Source organism: Electrona antarctica (assembly GCF_951216825.1).
Source record: "Electrona antarctica genome assembly, chromosome: 16".
Taxonomy (NCBI): Eukaryota; Metazoa; Chordata; class Actinopteri; order Myctophiformes; family Myctophidae; genus Electrona; species Electrona antarctica.
Genome location: NC_136797.1, coordinates 42265158 through 42289801, shown reverse-complemented (window position 1 = coordinate 42289801; position 24644 = coordinate 42265158). Strand labels below are relative to the sequence as shown.

General features: G+C 40.5%; 2 protein-coding genes across 2 annotated transcripts in view; both read left to right on the top strand.

Annotated features, from left to right (window-relative positions):
• The window catches only part of LOC306939097 (mitotic-spindle organizing protein 2-like), a 109086-nt gene that overhangs the window by 38018 nt on the left and 46424 nt on the right, over window positions 1–24644 (top strand). The gene's annotated exons all lie outside the window — the stretch shown is intronic.
• The window catches only part of LOC306939096 (uncharacterized protein), a 43133-nt gene that overhangs the window by 299 nt on the left and 18190 nt on the right, over window positions 1–24644 (top strand). The window contains exon 2 of the mRNA XM_079523587.1: window positions 48–533. The gene's annotated coding sequence lies outside the window, so the exon portion shown is untranslated. The remainder of the gene's footprint in view (window positions 1–47; window positions 534–24644) is intronic.

The following is a 24644-nucleotide window of genomic DNA, read 5'->3' as shown; positions in this document are numbered from 1 at the left end:
GTATAATTCATTGTGTTTAAAAGGATATTGTTTGTTGTTCTTTGCAGTTTTTCACGTTGTCTTGGGGAAAATAAATACCCTTGAGATATCAGTTCAGTTGGAGCGTTGTCACTTGTCAGTCTGCTGGTTGAAGAGCTTTAGGAGCGGTTATAGTGAAAAACGTGGCCACCACCGCCGAGGAGGAAGACCAGTTCCAGACCATAGAGTATGTTCCAGACGCACGGCATACGTCGGCCATTCCACCTCCTCGCAACGGCGGTGAGCTTCGGGACAAAGCGTTCCATAGCCACGAGAGGGCCCAGGGGGTTTCCAGGACTCATCTCGCAGTGCAACATTCATCAAACCACCCTGCCTGTCTACAAGCTCCAGCCAGCACGCATCTGGGGTAACGTGGCGCACATGAACTAAACCTAAAAATACAGAAACGTGTGGACCTCTCTATGGTGGACCTGCGGAGCAGAAAGGTGACGCTGCAGTTGTCGAGACGGCCACAAGAAGGCGGCATCGTTCCTTTTTCGGTCTTTCGGAGTCAGGTGACAGGTCAGACCGTATATTGTGTGGGTGAAGAAAAATATCTAATTTATAGGCCTACTAAGACAAGTTGAATTGTCTTGGAAGGTGGAACATTTATCTTGTCTGAGAAATAATATATATAGGTTTGAGTTTGAGACATTCTGCTCATTTATTATTTTCAAAGAGACATATTTGCCTATTCTGTGTATTTATTTGTAAAACTGGACAAGAGTTTCTACAAGAGTATTTCTATTAAGAGGTTTTTCATAAGAAGACATTTCATTTAAGAGTGTATTCCCTAAGAGGTGATATTATTTAAATCCATTAAGGAGGTGATTGCTTTAGGTTGTGATGATATACAAAAAACAATACACTTTGATCTAATTCAGCTGGTGATTTAAAAATACTATCATTTATTTCCGCTGGTGATTTAAAAACACTTTCATTTCATTCAGGTGTTTAAAAAACAAACAAAGGATTTCATTTAGGCTTTGTTGATTTAAAAATAACTTTGTGCTTTAAAACTAGCAGTTGCTTGTTATACACATATCCTGGTTTGTGTAATATTACCTTTTCTAAAGCAAAGCCACTCTAACTTAAAGGGACAATTATGGATGAGGGTGTGGTTGTTGCACCAGAGCAAATAATTGCTGCACTAAAGGAAGAACAGGCAATTCTAGGAAAAAAGCTGGAAACTGAAGATGAAGAGTCGGTACGAGAATCAATTAAAGAGCGCTTAGACCTTGTTCAGCCTGTTATGAAAAGCGCAGAAGTAGAGCAGCCACCTCAATCTGCAACAGTCAGGCGATCAGAGAGGGAAAGACGCCCGACTGAAAAAATGCGTGCATTATTAGATCAGGACAGTAGAAAGAGAGAACTGAAATGTATCTCTTCGTATCTACAATTCAAGGCAGGGGTTCAATTAGTCAGAATGAAGCTAAAAGAGGAATACACCCTAAATGTATTATCATCATAATGTTACTGTAGCATTCTCATAGCCTGGCATATGGCCAGACTAGTATCACTGCGTAGATATCTCCCCAGGGAGAACTTCAATCAATATTCACCAGTTGATAAACTATCTATATTCTTTATGTACCCAAACTGTAATAGAAACTATTTTGGCATAGGTCTAAGCTACTACTACTCCTGAGCTTGAAATGTTAGAATTTACAAAATGCTGTCTGTACTCTATGCATAGGCTATCCCACATGGATCCAGGTATACAACTGAAAGTTAAAGGGAGTTCTAAACTTTAGCAGGTTTGGTGTTAATTGGTACTTTTCTTTTTTTTAATATACTTTTATTTGGAAAAAGCCGTACAGTATAGACAGCATTTCTATGTATACATGGGACACAAGTGCAATTCCCAGGATTTATTTTTTTCTTTTATGTACATTCTATGCAGTTATTCCTTTGACTAAACTGAAAAAGCAATAAAATTTGAATCGTATATAAAAAAAATTGTGCTACGGTTATCTACTACAAATACTATTAACATTGAGTGACTGCGGTTTCTTCCAGCGGTGCACTTAAGTGTGTAGGATACACTGTGTGTGTGTGTGTGTGTGTGTGTGTGTGTGTGTGTGTGTGTGTGTGTGGTGACTAATTTCACGCTGTTTCACAAATTGCATATTAGGACTTAGCAACATTTTTCACTTGAGATCTTATTTGGCTTTAATCCATGTATGTCTTTTTTATTTTGTATACATCAGGAAGTGTCTCCTCTGATCCTCCTCTCATCCCTGTGGCCTCTGCTGCTCTTGACTCTCTCCTGCTGGACGAACATGTGGACGACGGACACTTCTGCTTCTGCTGGTCAGTGGTGGACAAAAGTACTCAACCCCAATACTTGGCGTCAAAAGTGTACGCGGACAAATATTACTCGACTACAAGAATACTTAAGTATTCAAAAGTACAAATCACAAAGTGTGTTTTTGTTTTTGGTGGGCCATATGGAAAAATATAATCACACTTTTTTTTCAAGCAGTCCCACGGTACACTGTACACGATATTATCAGTTTTTCATGCGTTACTTAACAGTACAACCACCTACACTACATTTGTATATGGGGGGAATACTTTTTTTTTTTTTATCCATGAAATATATAGTTTTGATTTTTTTTCCTTCAAAAATGTAGGAAACAAAGGTATTTACTAACCGGCTTAGCATTTTTATGCGAGAACTTTGGGGAACTCTGTGTGTAATGTGTATGCATATCGGTATTCTAGTGTTTTCAAAGACACATGTCAGAATGCACAAACAGTAGTTATTTTAGTACATTTCTTGTCAAAAGTAAAATGTATTTAAAACAAACCTTTAGCAATACACATTTTTGTTTCCGATTGTTTTTCAAACTAATTGGCTAATTAGTTACATAGGATATAGCAGTTATTGGACAACAGTAATTTCACAATAATCCTCTGTAGCCGGGGAGCCAGTCACCCAAAATTTGAGAGGACCTGTGATGTCATGACATACTTATTATTTGTGTTTTGGTCATTAATGTCCACAGAATAAGAGGTCTGCTCTGCCGGAAACATCGCGAAATGACGTTATGGCCATTTTTGTATACAACACCATAGACGGACACAAATTTCATGTCAAACTAGGAGGTTTTCATGATTCTGAATCCATTCCAAGCATTAGTTTTGCTCATTGGCCTAAAAGGGAACACGGTGTCTATACATTATAAATGTAAAATAAATTAAATTCTTATTTGAAAAAGATTACTCCTAAATCTCGAGGGTACATTCTAAATAAACTAATATTTAAACACCTGATCTTGTGAAAAAGTAAAATCAGTTTGGATAAAGCTAGCAGATGGTAACGTTTGGCTTGTTCAGGAAATGTTACTTGACTAATTGTCCCTTCGTGTGAGTAGCAACTCCAGCATCTGTTCCAGAAGAATATGGATGAAAACAGTCCTTTGTTTGAAACAATATGATGTCCTGAGTAAGGCTGAACGATTAATCGTTTTCAAACCGAAATTGCGATTTGAAACCACGCGATTAGCAAATCGCAAAGGCTGCGATTAAAAAAAAAATCATAATCAACCCGGAGCGCGTCTGATCCAGTATTTACAACACGGCTATACTGTGCTCTCTATTCTAACCAATCAGAAGTGTCCCTGCAGTGCATGTGACTGCAGTGCATGTGTACACGCTCGCGCAGTGCCCAAAACAAAGTCATCATTTACGTCTACTCTGCTCTGTGTTCAGTCCGTTGATGCTAATGCTAGCTACTGCTAGAAGTCAGCAGCAGCTGAGGAGCAGATAGCGTCTGCGGAGCCCGAATAAACTTATTTAAATCCGCACAATTTAATCCCAAAGAGATCAGGCACTTCGGGGATATGGCATTATTTTGGTTTTGACGTTACAGACGTCCAACAAGAGAGTTTTGTGCAAGACCTGTCATGGTACAGCGACAGTCAAAACATCCCGCAGCAACACCACAAACCTTCGCATGGCACGGGCGCTGTCATGCTGTCCTGTCCCCTGTTTATTTTATTAAAATGCTACATTGTCGTCGTCGTCCCAGATTCTAGTGAACCGGTCCCCATTGTGGTGCATGTACATTTGTAATGATTTGTCTGAGCGAGGTCCGCGAAATTGTACCGAGATCCGAGAGCCATCATTAAAAAAAAGCTTACACCAGGACCCGTGGTGGGAAAATAGCCGGCCAACAAGCTCATAAACATTAAAGTTAAAGTTATGAGCTTGTCTTAAACCTCAGACAAAATGATCTCTAATAATTGATAGCCTAATTCTGTCATCACATCTGTCAAAATGTAGCCTACACTTATGCAATGCATATGCTTTTATTTGGTTACAAAAATCCCACCCGTGTGAAGTGAGGGGCGCTCTTATCATCGTACATCATCATGACGTAAAATAGACACTAGGCCTATTTCTTTGCTCAGACAATGACATAAAATTGTCAATGGGAATTTAATGTTTGTGTAGGACGTTTGTGAACATACGTGCACTGGATTTAGGAGGGGCTCAAAAACAAATAAATCAATTGAACATAATATCTAAATGTGAATATTAAATGAGAATCACAATATTGTGCTCTGATGATTAGATAACTGTAGCCTAATAGCAATTGCACTTAAATAGAAAGTCTGGAAATTACATTGCATTTATGGTCTGTATCCAGAGAGCTATTTACAATTATTTCTAACATTACAATTTTAACACGCATTCTTATTGTAGTTAATTAAACACAGGTCAATTTGGTTAGTTAGCCTACATTATTTTGAGCTGTCTCACATCTTGTGAATCCTGACATCACTGCCTGGTAAAGTAAATGAATGGTATGCCATTTGGTAATGTTTCATTACTTTTTAAATGGACACAGTGAATACTAAATTGAAGCTTTACTTTTTAAGTGGTGCAACCACTTCATTATGGAGCTTTGTGTGTCTGTGGGTGGGTGGGTGGCTGGCTGGCTGCGTCTGTCCGAGCACGAAAATAGCATTTGGTTGGTTTTCACAACCAAGTGTCACTGTTGCGCAGCCTAACTGTATAGGCCCTATATGATGATTGTAGGTGTGACATTACAGTACAGTGACAGTACAGTACAGTACAGTACAGTACAGTACAGTACAGTACAGTACAGTACAGTACAGTACAGTACAGTACAGTACAGTACAGTATAGGGACCGCCTGGGGACCCACACACGGTAACTCTTTCTCGACCGTTTCGGACACGGAGCGGCTCGCCTAAACCGGGCCGGCACCCTGGGCACGTTCCTGTGGGTCTGGAAGTATCGGGGACCCCCCCGGGGGCGCCCACACGGAGTTGCACCACTTACTTCACACGGGTGTGATTTAAAAAAATATATCGCGAGTCAAATCGCAATCGCAATATTGGTCAGAAAAATCGCAATTAGATTTTTTCTCAAAATCGTTCAGCCTTAGTCCTGAGTCCATATCTCTAATGGAGCATATATGATTCAGAATTATGAAAACCCCCTAGTTTGACATGTCGCTTGCTACTTTATTTTGCCTTATATTGGTTGTCTATGGTGTGCTATACAGAAATGGCCATAACCGTTTTTTTCGCAATGTTTCCGGCAGAGAAGTGAATAGATGAAACGCAAATAAAAAGTCTGTCATGACATCACAGGTTAATCTCTATTCCCTGAGCTTTTGAGCTTTTGGGCCTGTGGTTCAATAAGTGGGGCGCAGACGCAGAGACCCTCGGTGACCTGATAGGTTGCATTTGGAACCCTCTCAAGAAACCCTAACTAAGAGTGTGTAATGTGTATGCATATCGGTATTCTAGTGTTTTCAAAGACACAGAATGCACAAACAGTAGTTATTTTAGTACATTTCTTGTCGGCTAACTACGAAATATTGCTTCCATGAGTTATATATATATATATATATATATATATATATATATATATATATATATATATATATCTATAATAAAATCTCTGCTGTCGGGAGGAAACCTCATAACTCCAAAAATATAAATTTTTCAGGAAATTAAGAAAACCTCATGCTTTTAAAACAAAGCAATGGGTCCCTGCTTCATCTCTCTCTGTGTTCAGAATACTGCTTAATAAATGATTACTAAACAATCACCCTCTGACATGGATCGCTGGCCTGGACACAACAGTGCAAACTACTCAACTCAATCGACTTATAACAAACCAAACACAACGAAAATGGTATGTTGTTGTTTATATCACACTCACACACATTCACTAACTATACTGTTCATACAATAAAATCAACCAGTCTGTACGTCGCTTATAGCACAGTTATGATAGCTTGGCTTTGTTGTCGATAGTAGTAGCAGCAGGTAATTTTACTGTTGAAATAAGAAAACACACAATACAATAATTAAACGCAGAACATACAACCGACTAACAACATTTACACAAGAAAGGTATAATGTGGACATTGATCCTTATAATAACATTTACGGGCACTTTCACCTACCGACCGACCGTCCCAGGACCAACAGAGAACTGAAGTCCAGATGTGCGCACACGATACCCAATGCTTAATATAGCCACACCCACCACTCTTTAATATAAATGTAAATATAACAGCCCCTGTACATCCCCGTTCTACCCCCAATAAATCGCTTCTACTCATAAGAATAATAACTATTATACACCAATGTTCAAACATTACAGGAATAACTGTATTCTTAATAATAAAAGCTTATACATTGATAGCTGATACAAGACCTCGATCGATGAGGCAAGAGATGTGATGCTCTCCACCTACCTCTAGGGTGCATCACCGCTTTACACACAGGTCAAATGCTGTCAGCTTAAATATAAAAAATGTTTCTCACAGGTAAACACCACACTCAGCTAAGGGGGTCCCTGCTTCATCTGTCTCAGCTAAAGGGTCCCTGCTTCATCTCTGTCTCAGCTAAGAGGTCCCTGCTTCATCTCTCTCTCAGCTAAGGGGGTCCCTGCTTCATCTCTCTCAGCTAAGGGGGTCCCTGCTTCATCTCTCTCAGCTAAGGGGTTCCTGCTTCATCTCTCTCAGCTAAGGGGGTCCCTGCTTCATCTCTGTCTCAGCTAAGAGGTCCCTGCTTCATCTCTCTCTCAGCTAAGGGGGTCCCTGCTTCATCTCTCTCAGCTAAGGGGGTCCCTGCTTCATCTCTGTCTCAGCTAAGAGGTCCCTGCTTCATCTCTCTCTCAGCTAAGGGGGTCCCTGCTTCATCTCTCTCAGCTAAGGGGGTCCCTGCTTCATCTCTCTCAGCTAAGGGGGTCCCTGCTTCATCTCTCTCTCAGCTAAGGGGGTCCCTGCTTCATCTCTCTCAGCTAAGGGGGTCCCTGCTTCATCTCTCTCTCAGCTAAGGGGGTCCCTGCTTCATCTCTGTCTCAGCTAAGAGGTCCCTGCTTCATCTCTCTCTCAGCTAAGGGGGTCCCTGCTTCATCTCTCTCAGCTAAGGGGGTCCCTGCTTCATCTCTGTCTCAGCTAAGGGGGTCCCTGCTTCATCTCTCTCAGCTAAGGGGTTCCTGCTTCATCTCTCTCAGCTAAGGGGGTCCCTGCTTCATCTCTCTCAACTAAGAGGTCCCTGCTTCATCTCTCTCAGCTAAGGGGGTCCCTGCTTCATCTCTGTCTCAGCTAAGAGGTCCCTGCTTCATCTCTCTCTCAGCTAAGGGGGTCCCTGCTTCATCTCTCTCAGCTAAGGGGGTCCCTGCTTCATCTCTCTCAGCTAAGGGGGTCCCTGCTTCATCTCTCTCAGCTAAGGGGGTCCCTGCTTCATCTCTCTCTCAGCTAAGGGGGTCCCTGCTTCATCTCTCTCAGCTAAGGGGTCTCTGCTTCATCTCTCTCTCAGCTAAGGGGGTCCCTGCTTCATCTCTCTCAGCTAAGGGGGTCCCTGCTTCATCTCTCTCTCAGCTAAGGGGGTCCCTGCTTCATCTCTCTCAGCTAAGGGGTCTCTGCTTCATCTCTCTCTCAGCTAAGGGGGTCCCTGCTTCATCTCTCAGCTAAGGGGGTCACTGCTTCATCTCTCTCTCAGCTAAGGGGGACCCTGCTTCATCTGTCTCAGCTAAGGGGTCTCTGCTTCATCTCTCTCTCAGCTAAGGGGGTCCCTGCTTCATCTCTCTCTCAGCTAAGGGGGTCCCTGCTTCATCTCTCTCTCAGCTAAGGGGGTCCCTGCTTCATCTCTCTCAGCTAAGGGGGTCCCTGCTTCATCTCTCTCGGCTAAGGGGTCCCTGCTTCATCTCTCTCAGCTAAGGGGGTCCCTGCTTCATCTCTCTCTCAGCTAAGGGGGTCCCTGCTTCATCTCTCAGCTAAAGGGGTCCCTGCTTCATCTCTCTCTCAGCTAAGGTGTTCAGATAAACATTGAAGACCACCTGATGCCATTTTCTCAAATGATTTGTCCTGTTGTTCCAATAGAAGACAGCAGATGGCAGCAGAAGCCCATCTACAAACACCCGCCATGTTTAGCCCTCAACAGTAATACACAGATACATGCACTGCTTTTTAAGTGCAGTATACAGTCATCAGCTCTCTGATATAAAACAATAGAGTGTGTGGACTTTAATCCACAATCACTCCATATGACAGGTTATGGTTAATTAATGATAGAGTATGTTTGAGTGGCGCGATCCCCTCCGGTGCATGGCTTTCATATGGCAGCCAAGGCTATGGACTTTGTTTAGAGCACTTATTATGACATGAATCGAACGGCAGCCAAGTCTATGGACTTTTAAATGTTTGTTTAGAGCAGCAGTTAAACAAACATTGACGACGTGAGACGTCATCTGGTCGATATAAATACAGTGGACGCCACTCACTTCACAGGAGTGTGATTTATTATTTACTTATTTACATGTTTGGGTCCCAGGGAGACGCCAACAAGTGAAACGTATGTGAACCCCTGCTGATTACAATCTAAATGCAGGAGTGTAAACATCTCCATTCTCTCTGATATAAACCAATACAGTTATGTGGTGTTATCAGCTCTTCTCCATTCTCTCTCTGATGTAAAACAATAAAGACAGTGGACTTTAGTCCACAATCCTTCCTTCCGGCTCAACGATTAAACAATGTTCTCCATTTACAGGAATCAGCTGTCAGTCAGTCGTACATGTTGACACTGGAGCAGCGAGCTTAGAGAGAGCTGTTTCTACAAAGACAAACTCTGTAGGCACCGAGAAGGTAAGAATGAATATAATATATATTATTATTATTATTAATAATGGTAAGATCTGACTATAGTCCAGTCAATTTGTGGTTTAATTGATAGTTATCGTTCCAGGTATTTTTATGATCCTTAGGGTCATCCAAAATTATATTCTTAGTGGATTAAGGTAAATTCAGGGGCTGAAATGTGGGGTCTTTGTGCCTTCAGTGTGACACAAACTAGAGCATATCTCTGCTTCTGAACATCTATTTTCATATAATGTATAATGGACACGTTTTCAGTATTATGTAACACTAATAATAAAAACACTGAACTGACTATACGATTGTTGCTATTGGTGGATAAGAAAAGATCAAATATCCTGATTTCCAAATATTTATTTAGTTCATTATTATTAGTTATTATTTAGTCACAAGATCTTGTTAATACTTGTCATTGGATCAATATTTATAAAACCCTCAGTCAGATGATCAATGTGGCTCAAATATATATCCGATCTACAAGCTCACAACGTGTCTCAATGCAGTGCTTTGTGAGCTTGTAGATCGCTACTTTTGCATCATGACGTGCATCTTGTACGATGAGGGAGGTCATAAAAATAAATCATAATAAAGTTTAAATATTGTAGATACTGTGTGTGCGTGTGCGTGTGCGTGTGCGTGCGTGCGTGCGTGCGTGCGTGCGTGCGTGCGTGCGCGCGTGCGTGCGTGCGTGCACACACACGTGTCCAAAGACCTGGACACGTGTGTGCGCACGCTGTTGTGACTAAACAATGTTTTCTCTGACAGGAATGGCTTACCTCAGGATTGCGTTGTTGGGAGAGTGGAGGTCTGGAAAGAGTTCATCAGGAAACACCATTCTGGGAGGAAGTGTTTTTCAAGCTGGAGTTCATCGGTCAGTGCTGAGTGTAAGACATGGTGAAGTATCAGGGAGACATCTGGCAGTGGTGGACTCACCAGGCTGGAACTACTACAGACCACTACAGAGTCCAGAGATGGACAAACTGGACATCCAGAACAGTGTGTGTCTCTGTCCTCCTGGACCACATGCTGCTCTTCTGACGGTTCCTCTTCATAGAGCATTCACCAAACAACACAGAGTAGCATTCGAGGAAAACATGTCACTTCTGTCACAGAGCGTGTGGAGTCACACTGTAGTTCTGTTCACCTCTGGAGACCGTCTGGGAGGCGGAAGCATTGAGCAGCACATTGAGGCTGGAGGGGAACACCTCCGCTGGCTTGTTGCCAAATGTGGGAACAGGTATCATGTCTTCAACAATGAGAAGAGAGATGACACTCAGGTCACACAGCTGCTGGAGAAGATAGAGGAGATGGTGGCAGGAAACGGAGGTGGACACTATGAAGTTGATGGAGATGTTGCAGAGAAGTTGTCCGAGAGGAAGAGGAACATGGAGGAACATGTCCTGACATTGATGACCAAGACACACAGACACAGAGCTGTTCTGAAAGCTCTGTTTGAAGGTAATGAACATCAATCAATTAATCAATCAATCAGGCTGGTAAATTATTAAAATAATAATCGAATAATGTATCGCGATTCAATAATAGATGCAGCAACGTGACATAATCTATAAGTGAAGCCTAAATATAATTATATATCATAATTATAATATAATTAATATTATATACTGTATGTAACCGGAGGCTATAAGTACATACTAGACGGACCACAGACTTATTATTAAAATATACAATCTTTATTTAGAAAATGCAATATATAACATATGGACTTTATTACGAGCAATTTATATCAAAGTTAACAATAAAAGTAGAGACAGATTAAATCATACAAGAACATTAGCTTTGCCCTATTAGGCTATTACCAATAAAACCTACAGCTTAATTCAGTATGGCTAAAGCAGTGACCACTGACTTGTGATCACATCTGTACAGGAAATGGAAATGAACACAATGAATATACACCATGAACGCCTGTTACCATACAAAATGAATACATATAGCTGGGCTAGCAATATATAAACTAAGAGACTCACCAAAGACAAACTGCTACAGCTGAGCACACACAATTAACACATAGGTGTGGGTTCTCAACCAGCATGTTCCTCACTAGAAACAACCACATTTAAATTACCTTTTAGTTACATTTGGATTAATCATATACATCCCGAAAACACAAATAAACACATCCACGCTAAAGAGAGAGAGAGCGAACTTACACTTTAATAAATGACTGCACTACTCTCAGCGTGGACGACGCCCCAAACATATGACAATGGCCAGCACTCCGTTCTCATTGCATCCCTCTGTGGAAACCATGACACGTTGCCCATATTACTAACACATTATGATACCAACATTATCCCAACACACAGTGCAAATACCCGGAACCAAAGCAATACCTTTTCAGTGCGAGTTGCTAACTCCCTGCCTCCCCTCCTCCCCTCGTCAGAACAGACTGTCGTTCCTACGGGATACCGATTCAGTTTGGTTAACTAAATATACTGCATGTCAAACTTAGCGATCACAGAAGCAAGCTCTCTTTTAGGCTAAGGCTACTCACCCAAACACTTTGACATCAAAGCCCTGTTCGCAACCCTCTCTCTCGTTGCAGTAACACGGCCTAATAATTCTATCTATATATATGTGTATATATCTTGTATTGAGCGCTGCGACGTGTTCTGAGCTTGTAGATCTGTTATTTGTTATACTTGTGTGTGACTTTTGTGACTCGTATGATGAAGTAGGGAGTTATTTATGGAAAGATACATGATAAATATGTTTCTGTCTGACAGCATGGATATGAAGGCTGCTGTACAGTCTAATACATATGTTTCTGTCTGACAGCATGGATATGAAGGCTGCTGTACAGTCTAATACATATGTTTCTGTCTGACAGCATGGATATGAAGGCTGCTGTACAGTCTAATTAATATGTTTCTGTCTGACAGCATGGATATGAAGGCTGCTGTACAGTCTAATAAATATGTTTCTGTCTGACAGCATGGATATGAAGGCTGCTGTACGGTCTAATACATATGTTTCTGTCTGACAGCATGGATATGAAGGCTGCTGTACAGTCTAATACATATGTTTCTGTCTGACAGCATGGATATGAAGGCTGCTGTACAGTCTAATTAATATGTTTCTGTCTGACAGCGTGGATATGAAGGCTGCTGTACAGTCTAATATGTTTCTGTCTGACAGCATGGATATGAAGGCTGCTGTACAGTCTAATAAATATGTTTCTGTCTGACAGCATGGATATGAAGGCTGCTGTACAGTCTAATAAATATGTTTCTGTCTGACAGCATGGATATGAAGGCTGCTGTACAGTCTAATACATATGTTTCTGTCTGACAGCGTGGATATGAAGGCTGCTGTACAGTCTAATAAATATGTTTCTGTCTGACAGCATGGATATGAAGGCTGCTGTACAGTCTAATAAATATGTTTCTGTCTGACAGCATGGATATGAAGGCTGCTGTACAGCCTAATACATATGTTTCTGTCTGACAGCGTGGATATGAAGGCTGCTGTACAGTCTAATAAATATGTTTCTGTCTGACAGCATGGATATGAAGGCTGCTGTACAGTCTAATAAATATGTTTCTGTCTGACAGCATGGATATGAAGGCTGCTGTACAGTCTAATACATGTGTTTCTGTCTGACAGCGTGGATATGAAGGCTGCTGTACAGTCTAAGTCTGATTTAATGACCAAATGATTGATAGATTCCAGGAATTAATTCATGTTTAATGCAATTATATAATTGATCACATCAGAACATACAATATAATACTATGTGAGTAACATACTGTTCTGTGGATAGTTCAACCAGAATAGTTTGTAATGAATATACTGTAGATTAATCCCTGAGACCATAAATTGTGTGTGTGTGTGAGGATGTGTTTCCAGGAGGGATGGTGAGTAATATTATATGAACTTCATGTTATAATGAGTAATATTATATTATATGAACTTCATGTTATAATGAGTAATATTATATGAACTTCATGTTATAATGAGTAATATTATATGAACTTCATGTTATAATGAGTAATATTATATGAACTTCATGTTATAATGAGTAATATTATATTATATGAACTTCATGTTATAATTAGTATTATATTATATGAACTTCATGTTATAATGAGTAATATTATATGAACTTCATGTTATAATGAGTAATATTATATGAACTTCATGTTATAATGAGTAATATTATATGAACTTCATGTTATAATGAGTAATATTAGATGAACTTCATGTTATAATGAGTAATATTATATGAACTTCATGTTATAATGAGTAATATTAGATGAACTTCATGTTATAAATATTCTACATTCTATAAATTGCCCTATGTGTGTTTATCGATGCCACATCTACAGTAAAGGCTTAACTATACTGTGTCGCACTCCGTAAATATCCTATCTACAAGCTCACAGCGCATCGCAGCATGACACACTGTGAGCTTGTAGATCGCCTATTTTCAGGTTAGAAATGTCAAACTAAAGTACTTTTCTAAATGTTTGTCCTGCCTCTCTAACATTCTCTGCACATCCCGGTCTGTGGTCTTACTTCCATATTGTAGCTCTGGTGGAAGATGGTTCATAATTATGAATGTATGAACCATCTTCAGATATAGTTATAGGTCTAATGATTCTATAGCCTATAGTCCAGTTTAATCTGTGTTGCTGTGGTGCTATTAGACAAGGAGGGTGTCTTTATGTAGGACAGAATAGTCGTTTAAATTATGGTTTAGCCCATTTCGACCTGAGGACGATTCTACAAATGTCTTCTATATCCTGACAGTTTTCTGAAAAACCTCATGTTTCTGTGTCAGTGGTGCTCAAACTATTTCATGTCAAGGAGCCCCAGAATTATCTGTATTTGGCTGTAGACCCCCATCTGAAAATATGTTGTTCCATGGACCCCCCAGAAACAAAGATTTGAGTTAAAAAGATTTGCGCCACATTTTTCTAAAATAGCAGATCTACAAGCTCGTAGTGCGGCACTCAATGCAAAGATTGAGCTTGTAGATCTGCTATTTTTCAATAGCTAAAGTGTAACATAATGCTTATAACAAAAATGGGTTAGTTTAAAACCTCCTAAGTCACGTATTGATTATTATAACTAACATACATTAAACCTCATATTCCAGCCTGAACAGACAGAATGTGTCAGACAACAGAGACGAGTTGCTGACAGAACAGTGAGTGTGGTGATGTGTCCAGGCTGGTCGACTACACCTCCATCACAGAAGATCAAAGATGTCCTTCTACACGGTGTGACTCTGTGTTCTCCTGGACCCCACGCTGTCCTGCTGAATGTTAATGTCATGTTCGGTTTCTCTGAAGCTGACAGGAGATCAGTGGAGGAACAGATGGAGCTGCTGGGGGACAGAGTCTGGAGACACGCTCTGGTTCTGTTCACATGGGGATACTGGCTGGGAGAGAGACGTGTTGAGGAGTACATCGAGGCTGAAGGAGAACCTCTGAGGAGGATCCTGGAGAAATGTGGCTACAGGTACCAGGTTCTAGACAGCTTCAATCTGGACACAGTGAAAGAGCTGATGGAGAAAGTAGAAGACATGGTGACGAGGAACAGAGGACACTTTGGACCTTCAGACTCCAGAGAAGACAGGTCTGTCAGAGACACAGGACACCTCAGGGAGGGACATGAGACGAGACAGAAGACATTTACTGATGAAGAATGGAACAGCCGAGAAGAAGAATGGAGGAGAGAGATGGAGGAAGGGAGGAGGAGAGAGGAGGAAGGGATGAGAAGAGAGGAGGAAGGGAGGAGGAGAGAGGAGGAGATGATAGAGAAGGTGTTGCAGTTTGTGGAGAAGGAGCCAGAAGAACCAACCCTGCCACCTGTCAGGAGAAGGATGAGTAAAGAGTTAACTAATCCAAGCAGTGAGTATCAATATAATTGATCTGATTACATTTTTCTCTATTTCAATTCAAAGAAGCTTTATTGGCATGTTTGAGAAAACATACATTTACATTGCCAAAGCAGATGTCGTCATTATTCTTATTACACACGACTTGTGTCTCCTTCTGCTGGAATTAAGGGACACATAATAATAATAATAATAATAATAATAATAATAATAATAATAATAATCAGTATATTGTTGTCTTGTGTTTCAGTGAGTGGAGGAACGCCATCTGAAGCAGGAAGTTCATACCGCTGGTCACCTGACAAGGTTCATGATTGGCTGAAGGGACATGCTGGACCAATAGCGCCCTCTTCAGGATATGAAAGTGAAGCTGCCAGCCAGCTCGATGCCATGAGTGTGAGAGATGAAGATGATTCATAGATTTAAAAAAACATTATTTTAATAGAACAAGAACAATAATTTCACCAATATTATCAAATGAAGAATCATTATGCAGTCATGATGAAATGTACAATATAACTACCAACAACTGTAGCAAACATACAAAAATACACATTTAAAAATCTCCAAATGTGATTAATCATAGTTTGGACCAACATTACATACATTTAAATCATATATAATTCATAAAAAAACTAAAATACAAAAAAAAACAAGAAAAATCATATTATGCTCACTGCACTTCTGACTATAATTTATGATGTATGTTTCTCTCGTGTTGGATATTCAGATTGTCATTAACCCATTTTCACCTGAGGATGATTCTACAAAAATCCTAACAGTTTTCTCGTTTTCGTTCTTAAACATTTTCCTGTCAAGGACCCCCAAAAATATATGTAATTGGCCGCCGACCCCCATCTGAAAATATGTTGTTCCAGGGACCTCCTCCCAGAATCAAAGATTTGAGTTAAAAACGTTCGCTCTGAAAGAATATATTCCAAATTTGCGCCACATTGTCACGATTTTTCAAAAATAGCAGATCTAATATTATATGCGCTATGAGCTTGTAGATCTGCTATTTTTCAATAGCTAAATTATAACCCCTTTTGGTGTTTAAAACACCAAAAGGGGTTCCCGGCAAAAATGGGTTAAGTGTATTCTGAGAAGTAGAGAAAAAAGAATCACACTGTCTTCACTTGAGTTAGATTTATTGAGCAACGTTCGCTTTTCCGACCCACCTGTCCATTGTGGGTTTGCAGAAGGACTTTTTCCTATACATTAAGTGTATTCAAAATATTTTTAAATATTGCTGATCACGTTTCTGTAATTGTTGTTGTTATTATCGTTATTTTGTATATTGTGGTGGTAATATTGATCAGGAGTCTTAGTCTAAGGGACCCCTTAGCTGAGAGAGATGAAGCAGGGACCCCTTAGCTGAGAGAGATGAATGAAGCAGCCCCCCCCCCCCCCCCCACACACACACATACACACTATGTTGATTTCATGACATGCTAAAGTGTGTTTTCATAGGCCTACATTCAACCTTCTGCTACTTTCGGCTAATCCCTATTCCCCCCAGATGCGAAGGTTCAAGTGGCTATTCCACTAAAGATAGCCTGGTTTCATATTTAAATAAACGTGTGCATCTTGGCTACAAGCTGTGCAACCTCTCTTCATTGTTATTATAATAATTCTTAATTGTGTTAACCCATTTAGATCTGTTGTAATATACGTTGTTATACCTTTCAATCCGGATGCTAGCTCTGTGTCTCATCAGTTGTTGCACCATGTAGCAATACATTTGTTCTTGTTTTCTTTTTTGAATACGAATTTGAGGGTTTTCAACACCTTAGGTTAGGTTTTTGAAGGCTTTTAATCAGCCTCAGGTCTAAATAAGTAGGTTTTAGAAGGCGTTTAATCAGCCTCAGGTCAAAATGGCTTCAATAAATGTGTGAGTCTTGGCTACGAGCTGGGTGACCTCTAGCTCTTCATTGTTATTATGAATACCTAAACACAGTCACCTCGGGCGTACAGCCGGTGTAACTGCTCTGCCTGCATGGTATTCCTAGTCACCTCGGGCGTACAGCCGGTGTAACTGCTCTGCCTGCATGGTATTACAGCCGGTGTAACTGCTCTGCCTGCATGGTATTACAGCCGGTGTAACTGCTCTGCCTGCATGGTATTACAGCCGGTGTAACTGCTCTGCCTGCATGGTATTACAGCCGGTGTAACTGCTCTGCCTGCATGGTATTACAGCCGGTGTAACTGCTCTGCCTGCATGGTATTACAGCCGGTGTGACTGCTCTGCCTGCATGGTATTACAGCCGGTGTAACTGCTCTGCCTGCATGGTATTATACAGCCGGTGTAACTGCTCTGCCTGCATGGTATTACAGCCGGTGTAACTGCTCTGCCTGCATGGTATTCCTAGTCACACCGGGCGTACAGCCGGTGTAACTGCTCTGCCTGCATGGTATTACAGCCGGTGTAACTGCTCTGCCTGCATGGTATTACAGCCGGTGTAACTGCTCTGCCTGCATGGTATTACAGCCGGTGTAACTGCTCTGCCTGCATGGTATTATACAGCCGGTGTAACTGCTCTGCCTGCATGGTATTACAGCCGGTGTAACTGCTCTGCCTGCATGGTATTACAGCCGGTGTAACTGCTCTGCCTGCATGGTATTACAGCCGGTGTAACTGCTCTGCCTGCATGGTATTACAGCCGGTGTAACTGCTCTGCCTGCATGGTATTACAGCCGGTGTGACTGCTCTGCCTGCATGGTATTACAGCCGGTGTAACTGCTCTGCCTGCATGGTATTACAGCCGGTGTGACTGCTCTGCCTGCATGGTATTACAGCCGGTGTGACTGCTCTGCCTGCATGGTATTACAGCCGGTGTAACTGCTCTGCCTGCATGGCATTCCTAGCCTTAAACCATGTAGTCCGGCAGGCGGCAGCCGAGGTGGACGGGTGGGAAATTTGGTATATAGTCTTTTTTTATCGGCCTGAAATATTGTCTATATACATACATTCATGAATCTGACCGGCTGTCACTATTGGGCAATTTGTTTTATAGGGGTTTCTTGTGACCCTACCATTAACATCCTATATGGCAGGCAAAAATGTCAAAACTTTCCTTTTGCTTTAAGTAGCATGTGACTTTGTCAAACTAGGGGGTTTTCATGATTCTGAATACATTCCATTCCATTAGTTTTGCACAAAATACACTCCTTGGGCTAAATACAGCCATAGCCATAGTCCAAATCTGCCCAAAATGTGCCGACCTCATCACATTTGTCATGACGTCTATGGCCGTTTTAGGAGTGTTTTGTGTGCAAAACTAATGGATTCAGAATCATGAAGAACCCCTAGTTTGACACGACACATGATACTTGAAGCATAAGGAAAGTTTCACCCCTGTATCAGCAAGTGGATTCATGAATGTATGTATATAGACAATATCTTAGGCCAATAAAAAAAAGACTATACCAAATGTCCCACTTTAAACAAAAGAAGCCTGTCGGCTGCCGGACTAATGCCTAAAACAGTTAAACCTAACCTTATGCCTAACCTTAACCTCGATAAACTATGCCTATAAACCTAACCTAATTCCTAAACTTAACCCCAGTAAAACTATGGCTAACCCTAAACGTATTAAGTATTCCGGTTGTCGTTATCATAGCTTTGCACCGTGGTCTGCACCTCAGCACTACCGGTATGGGTCCTTTATTTACCAGGAAGTTGGAACATCATATCTATCATACATGTCATAACATTGGTGTGCTTATAGTGCAGACTGTCCAACCTAGTATATAATATATCTTGATGCTAATATGTTTGTAATTTAACTCAAATTGTTGAATAGGTTCCTATATATGCAGATTCACCTTTTACATTGCAAAATGATACGATACAAATTGAAGTACTCAAATCCTTAAAAATAAATCAGATCAGTCTGAAGTGAATGGTGCAACAGCGCCCCCTGTTGGTAATCTAAACATAAAGACGGACATAACCGGGACATTGCTTTTTGATTGATTGAAATATTAACAGTTTGCAGAATTACAGTACATTTCAAGCACAAACTCAATACAAAGGCTGTTAACTGTGAGTGGACGACCCAATTAAGCATTACACTTGTTTACAAGAGGGTCCACCATGTTCAATTCATCAAAACATTTAGAGACGTACAAATAGATACTTCTATATAGACAAAGAACAGAACAGGAATTCATCATAATGGAGGTAAAAAGGGAAAAGAAACATATACAGTGAGGGAAAAAGGGGGTGGGGGGGGGGATTCAGATTTTACGGGGGCCAGTTTCGAATTGCAGCCATCCGTAGGTGCCCTTTGAGAGCGGTTTTGAAGGAGTCAAGGGATTCGCATGTCTTAATGACTGTTGGTAGGGCGTTCCACATTTTGGTGGCATAGGAGCGAAAAGAATTTAGTCCCTTGTTTGTGCCGAATCTGGGTTGTACATGGTTCGTTGCACTCCCTCTGGTGTTGTGGGTGTGGACTTCGTTAACATTAAGGAAGTATCTAGACAGGTACATGGGTATCTTGGTGGTGTATCGAATCTTGTGGACCAGACCCATTGCAAGACCCATTGCATGTGCACCAGGGGGTGTGGCTTATGGTTTGCGCGTTGATACATCACTGCAATGAACAGCAGCGGCCAATCGTTATATAGTATCAACTGTATACAATGTCCTTAGCAGCGTTACCAAAACTATTTGAAATCCATGACTGAATTGAAATCAGGTTTGTCCAAACATTTTCGACAGCACAATACAAAATCACACCCGTGTGGTGCAACTCCCCCCCTCCCTCAAAAAATGGAAATACAATAAATCATTGTCTTTGTGTAAGTAATCAACTGGGTAAGTTTCATGGTGATAACAATTTTATATAGGTATGGTTTAGCACACTCAATTCATAATTAACGTTCCAATTTTGGAGCTCTGGCTCGTGGACTAAGAGCCAAAAAGAACTGAACCGGTTCCCATTGGGAACCAACCGGTGGAAAAGGGGTCTGTGTGTTAATTTATAGTATAGTGAAAATAATACCAATTGTGGATTCATTATGTACTGTATGTTTCTTCTTGGAAGGTTATGCCACAGACAGTGCTGTCAGACGTGAATCGTAAAATGTCAGATAATCCCGTGTAATCACAATGGATATGTCACTTATTTTTTCCCCCCAATTAATCCATTTTGATCTGGGAACGATTCTACAAAAATGTCTTCTAAATGCTGACAGTTATCTGAAAAACCCATGTTTCTATGTCAGTGGTTCTCAAACTGTTTCATGTCAAGAACCCCCAAAAATATATGTATTTGGCCGCCGACCCCCGTCTGAAAATATGTTGTTCCAGTGACCTCCCAGAAACAAAGATTTGAGTTAAAAACGTTCACTCTGAAAGAATATATATTCAAAGATTTGTGACACATTTTCACGATTTTTCAAAAATAGCAGATCTACAAGCTCGTAGCGCGCCACTCGGTGGCGCGCTATGAGCTTGTAGATCTGCTATTTTTCAATAGCAAAATTATAACATGTTTAAAACACCAAAAGGGGTTCCCGCCCAGAATGGCTTAACATTCTCAATCTGTGTTCTATCACAATTGAAAGACGTCACCGACTCCTGCACTGAAATACAAAGAAAAGGGGCACCTTTTCAACCTGTTTACATGGCAGTAAACCCTAATCAAAACTAGATTAGGGACCCTCCCTCAGTTAAATGGTTTAGGCTGCTGCCTGCTAGTTGAAAATGTTGAACATGTTGTTGTTTTTAACCTCCTGCTCTCTTACTGTATGTTGGTTGCTTTCTCTTACACAGCTGTATAGGTGTGCAAAGGGATGTTTTTCGATACACAGTTGTACTAGTTTACGCCAACAGTAAATGTCATTTTGAATATCATAATGTGTGTTCACTGGAGAGAACTGTATGTTCCGACAATGCATTAAGCCATTTAGACCTGACGTCGAGATTTAAAAAATGTCTTCTAAATTCTGACAGTTTTCTGAAATACCTCATGTTTCTGTATGAAACATGGGGTCCATGATATTTCATGTCATGGACCCCAAAAATGATATGTAATTGGCCTCCGACCCCCATCTGAAAATATGTTGTTCCAGGCACCCCCCCCCCAGAAGCAAAGATTTGAGTTCAAAACTGTTCACTCTGAAAGAATATAGATTCAAAACATGAGCTTGTAGATCTGCTATTTTTCAATAGCTAAAGTATAACAAGGATAATAATCTGTTAATAATTCACTGTGTCAGTGAATAGAAGTTTGTACACAAATCACCACCACCAGCACCAGTGAGCCAATACATAGAAATAGGATAGGTTTGACTTTCAAATTAGCAGAGGTCACACAGTTGTTACTAAGGTAATGTACTCTTACTCCAACACGCTCAAGGGGTTCCAATGTGTATTACTTGTAATTGTCATATACTTGAGAGAATTAGGTGTATGTGTATAGTACAGTATGTGGTAGGTTAGGTAGTAGATAGTATTGATTGATTGATTAAATACTTTATTACATTTCTGCGTGATAATATATTCAATCAATCAATACTACTACTCTACTACCTAACCTACCTACCACATAATATACTAAACCCAATTTACGTGAAATGAGAGTGAAATTGGATCAGAAAAGTTGAAAAAACAGAGGCTTAACTCAGGTAATGAACAGACATTGTTCAGTTTGAGTATGTTAAATCAATCTGGTAACACCTGCTATGCATCCCATGTCTATCATGCATTAGAAACATACTTATAATGCACTATTATCTGCTTAAGACACTATAAATGGTCTTTTAAGTAGAAAGGACATCAATCCTATGCAATACAAAAAAAAGACTGTGAAAGTAAATTATCTTTATTTTCCTCTTTACAGGTCATAACATACAGATTAGATTTGAGGTGAAACTAAATATATTTCACGTTTTACCAGTTTGGCGGGGTTCTGCAGGATCATTTAGGAGGTCAAAATTAAAATCCTGATTCCTGAATATTCTCGTCAACGATGAAAACAGTTTGAGTTCTTACCAGTACGAAATATTTTATCTTATGATCCATTCTTATTGGGTTTTTTGTTTTGTTTTTAATATTACAACTATGAGAATTAACTTGGGAATCATAGGTGTGTTACAGTGTTACAAAGCCTGCCAGTGCTGTGTGCTTATAAATATTGTTATAATTTATAAACCAGAATAGGTATTTGCTTATAACTTTTATAGACATGGCATACATGTGAATAGTAGTGTTACCAAAAATCATATATAAGATACTGTATACCACTTTAGAGTGTACCCGTTCTTTTTGTGGACTCAGGAAATGTACCAAATCTAGTTTTGATATTAGTGCCACCATATAACATATTATGGAATAACTTAACATTTCAATAATATAGCATTATAGCCCATGCTTCAAACAAGTCCACTCTAAAAGAATAAACACAGTTCCATCAAGATAGCGAACAACTTTATGTATTGATACCATAGATTATAATGGGTTCAAGTATGGACCAAAAGGCAGATACATTTACAGTACGTTCAAAAGGATTGTTACTCATTAGTGCCACCCTGTGTTCAATTGTGGAATTTATCCGGAAGGTACTGGACCACACAGTGCTGCCAGGGTATTCACTACTTATAGTAGTCACTTCTCCATCAGTTCTTTTTTTTGCAATTACTTAGGCTTATAACAAATAGTGCTCTTCCTACTTCCTCTTAAAACACAAATGTACACTTTGTTGTGTAAGCTTCATTACTTCAACAATACAGCTTTATGCCATACATACACACACCTGGAAAATCAGCATTAGAGCAAATCAATTCGAAGCGCATTTGCAAATATGCAAATTTAAACCCTGCCTGGCAGAATTTGCATCGGTACTACCGCCCTAGTCGATATGTAAAAGGACTTGGGGGAGAAGCATTCTGAAGATGCTAATAGTGCAAAAGGTGCTGCATGACATCTTTAAACTGTGGGGAAACCATCTCACTGGCAACCATGCATACAAACAACAGGTATGTAGTTGCATAAAGTTAAAGTATAAAAGGTAATGCAGTTAACTGATACATACAGTTTAGTATATGTACCCACACACAGAACAGTATTTAAACAGTGCAAAAGCTAAGGCACAGAGAAACGTTGGGAACAGTGACACAGTAGAGGCATATATTAAGCCCAGCCATAACTGTAAGGTCATTACACACTGGCGAATTAGCGACACGATGCGAATGTCTGTCGCATTTTCGCACATTCGCCACTGATGTGGAAGCTTGTATTGACTTCAATTGGTTTTAAAAAAGGTGAATTATTCGCACGAATAAATCGCGTCCTCTCAGAGGAGGCGAGGGGGGCGTCCTGGTCAGTCTGACATCACTTCCTCTCAGAGGTGAGCAGGGCTTCCTGTGCAGCGTGTTGTCTGGACTGGAAGGAGCAGACGAGGATGAGGAGGATGAAGACGATGAGGTAGTAGAGGATTGTGTGCAGGACGGACGCTGGACTGGACACACTTCTGTTGCCAAGGACACCTGACGATGGAGACAGGGTGAGAGAGAGAGAGAGAGAAATTAGATGCCACACGTTTAAAGGAGCACTTCACCCATTTGCAACCTTATCTTCATATAATTGGTTATCATGCTACAGTATGCGAATTACCCTATTGTACTGAATATTTCCAAAGGAAATATCATAAAAAAACGGTATTATAATCGGGGACTAGAGTACTTGACATTCAATGTTCTTTTTCCACAAATGAGTCTTGAAAAATGGGGGTCGTCTTATATTCGGCACAATACAGTATAAGGCAGCACCATTTCTGTCTGCACACTCTTTGTCCCATTGGTGGAATGTGGACAGTTCAGCCAGAAACCTTTCTACCAAAGACAGCGGGATTCCAAGCAGCTTTTCGGCCTTTCTCTTCCTGGAAAGTAAGCATTTTGAAATATTATTGTTTGTTAAAATCTTGTCTGAAGTGTCCAAACCGTCCACAGACCTCTGAGACACAGAGTGAGACAGACATGGTGCCATCTTATGAGCATTAGTGAAGACCAATTCAAATATGAAGATAAGGCAGACACCTCTGGTACTGTAGCTTCGTCATTACAGGGTCTGTCTATGGTCTGTTAGAACTGAAATCCACAGAATTTAGTTTGAAACAAAACCACAGAAAGCTGCGAAAATAATTCAGCAGGGCTTCAGAACGTAACAGCAAACATTGGACACTGGAAGACGGGCAGACACTAGCAACTAAAATGAAATGGAATGGAATCTTCACTGGTGAAAAATATTCCAGTATATCCAAATACATTTTCTTTGCATGACAAAAAGGTATACGACGAGGTATACAGGATGTCTTAATATAGCATCAAAATAGGTTTAACACTTTAACCCGAAGATACATTTAAAATTACCTGGAATCTTCCCAGTTTGATCCCAGTAGTAGGAGGAAGAGGTGGAGGGACCGACTCTTCATCCAAAGAGAAAGGAACTGAAAGACAGACACATATTTAGACAGAAACAGACAGTAGCGTTCTATTGGAGATCTCCACCAACCAATACATGTGATTTTGATGCAGGGGTTAAAACAGCCTGTAATAAAGATACGCTCCTACGACTGCTTTGGAAAACAATACGGGGTAT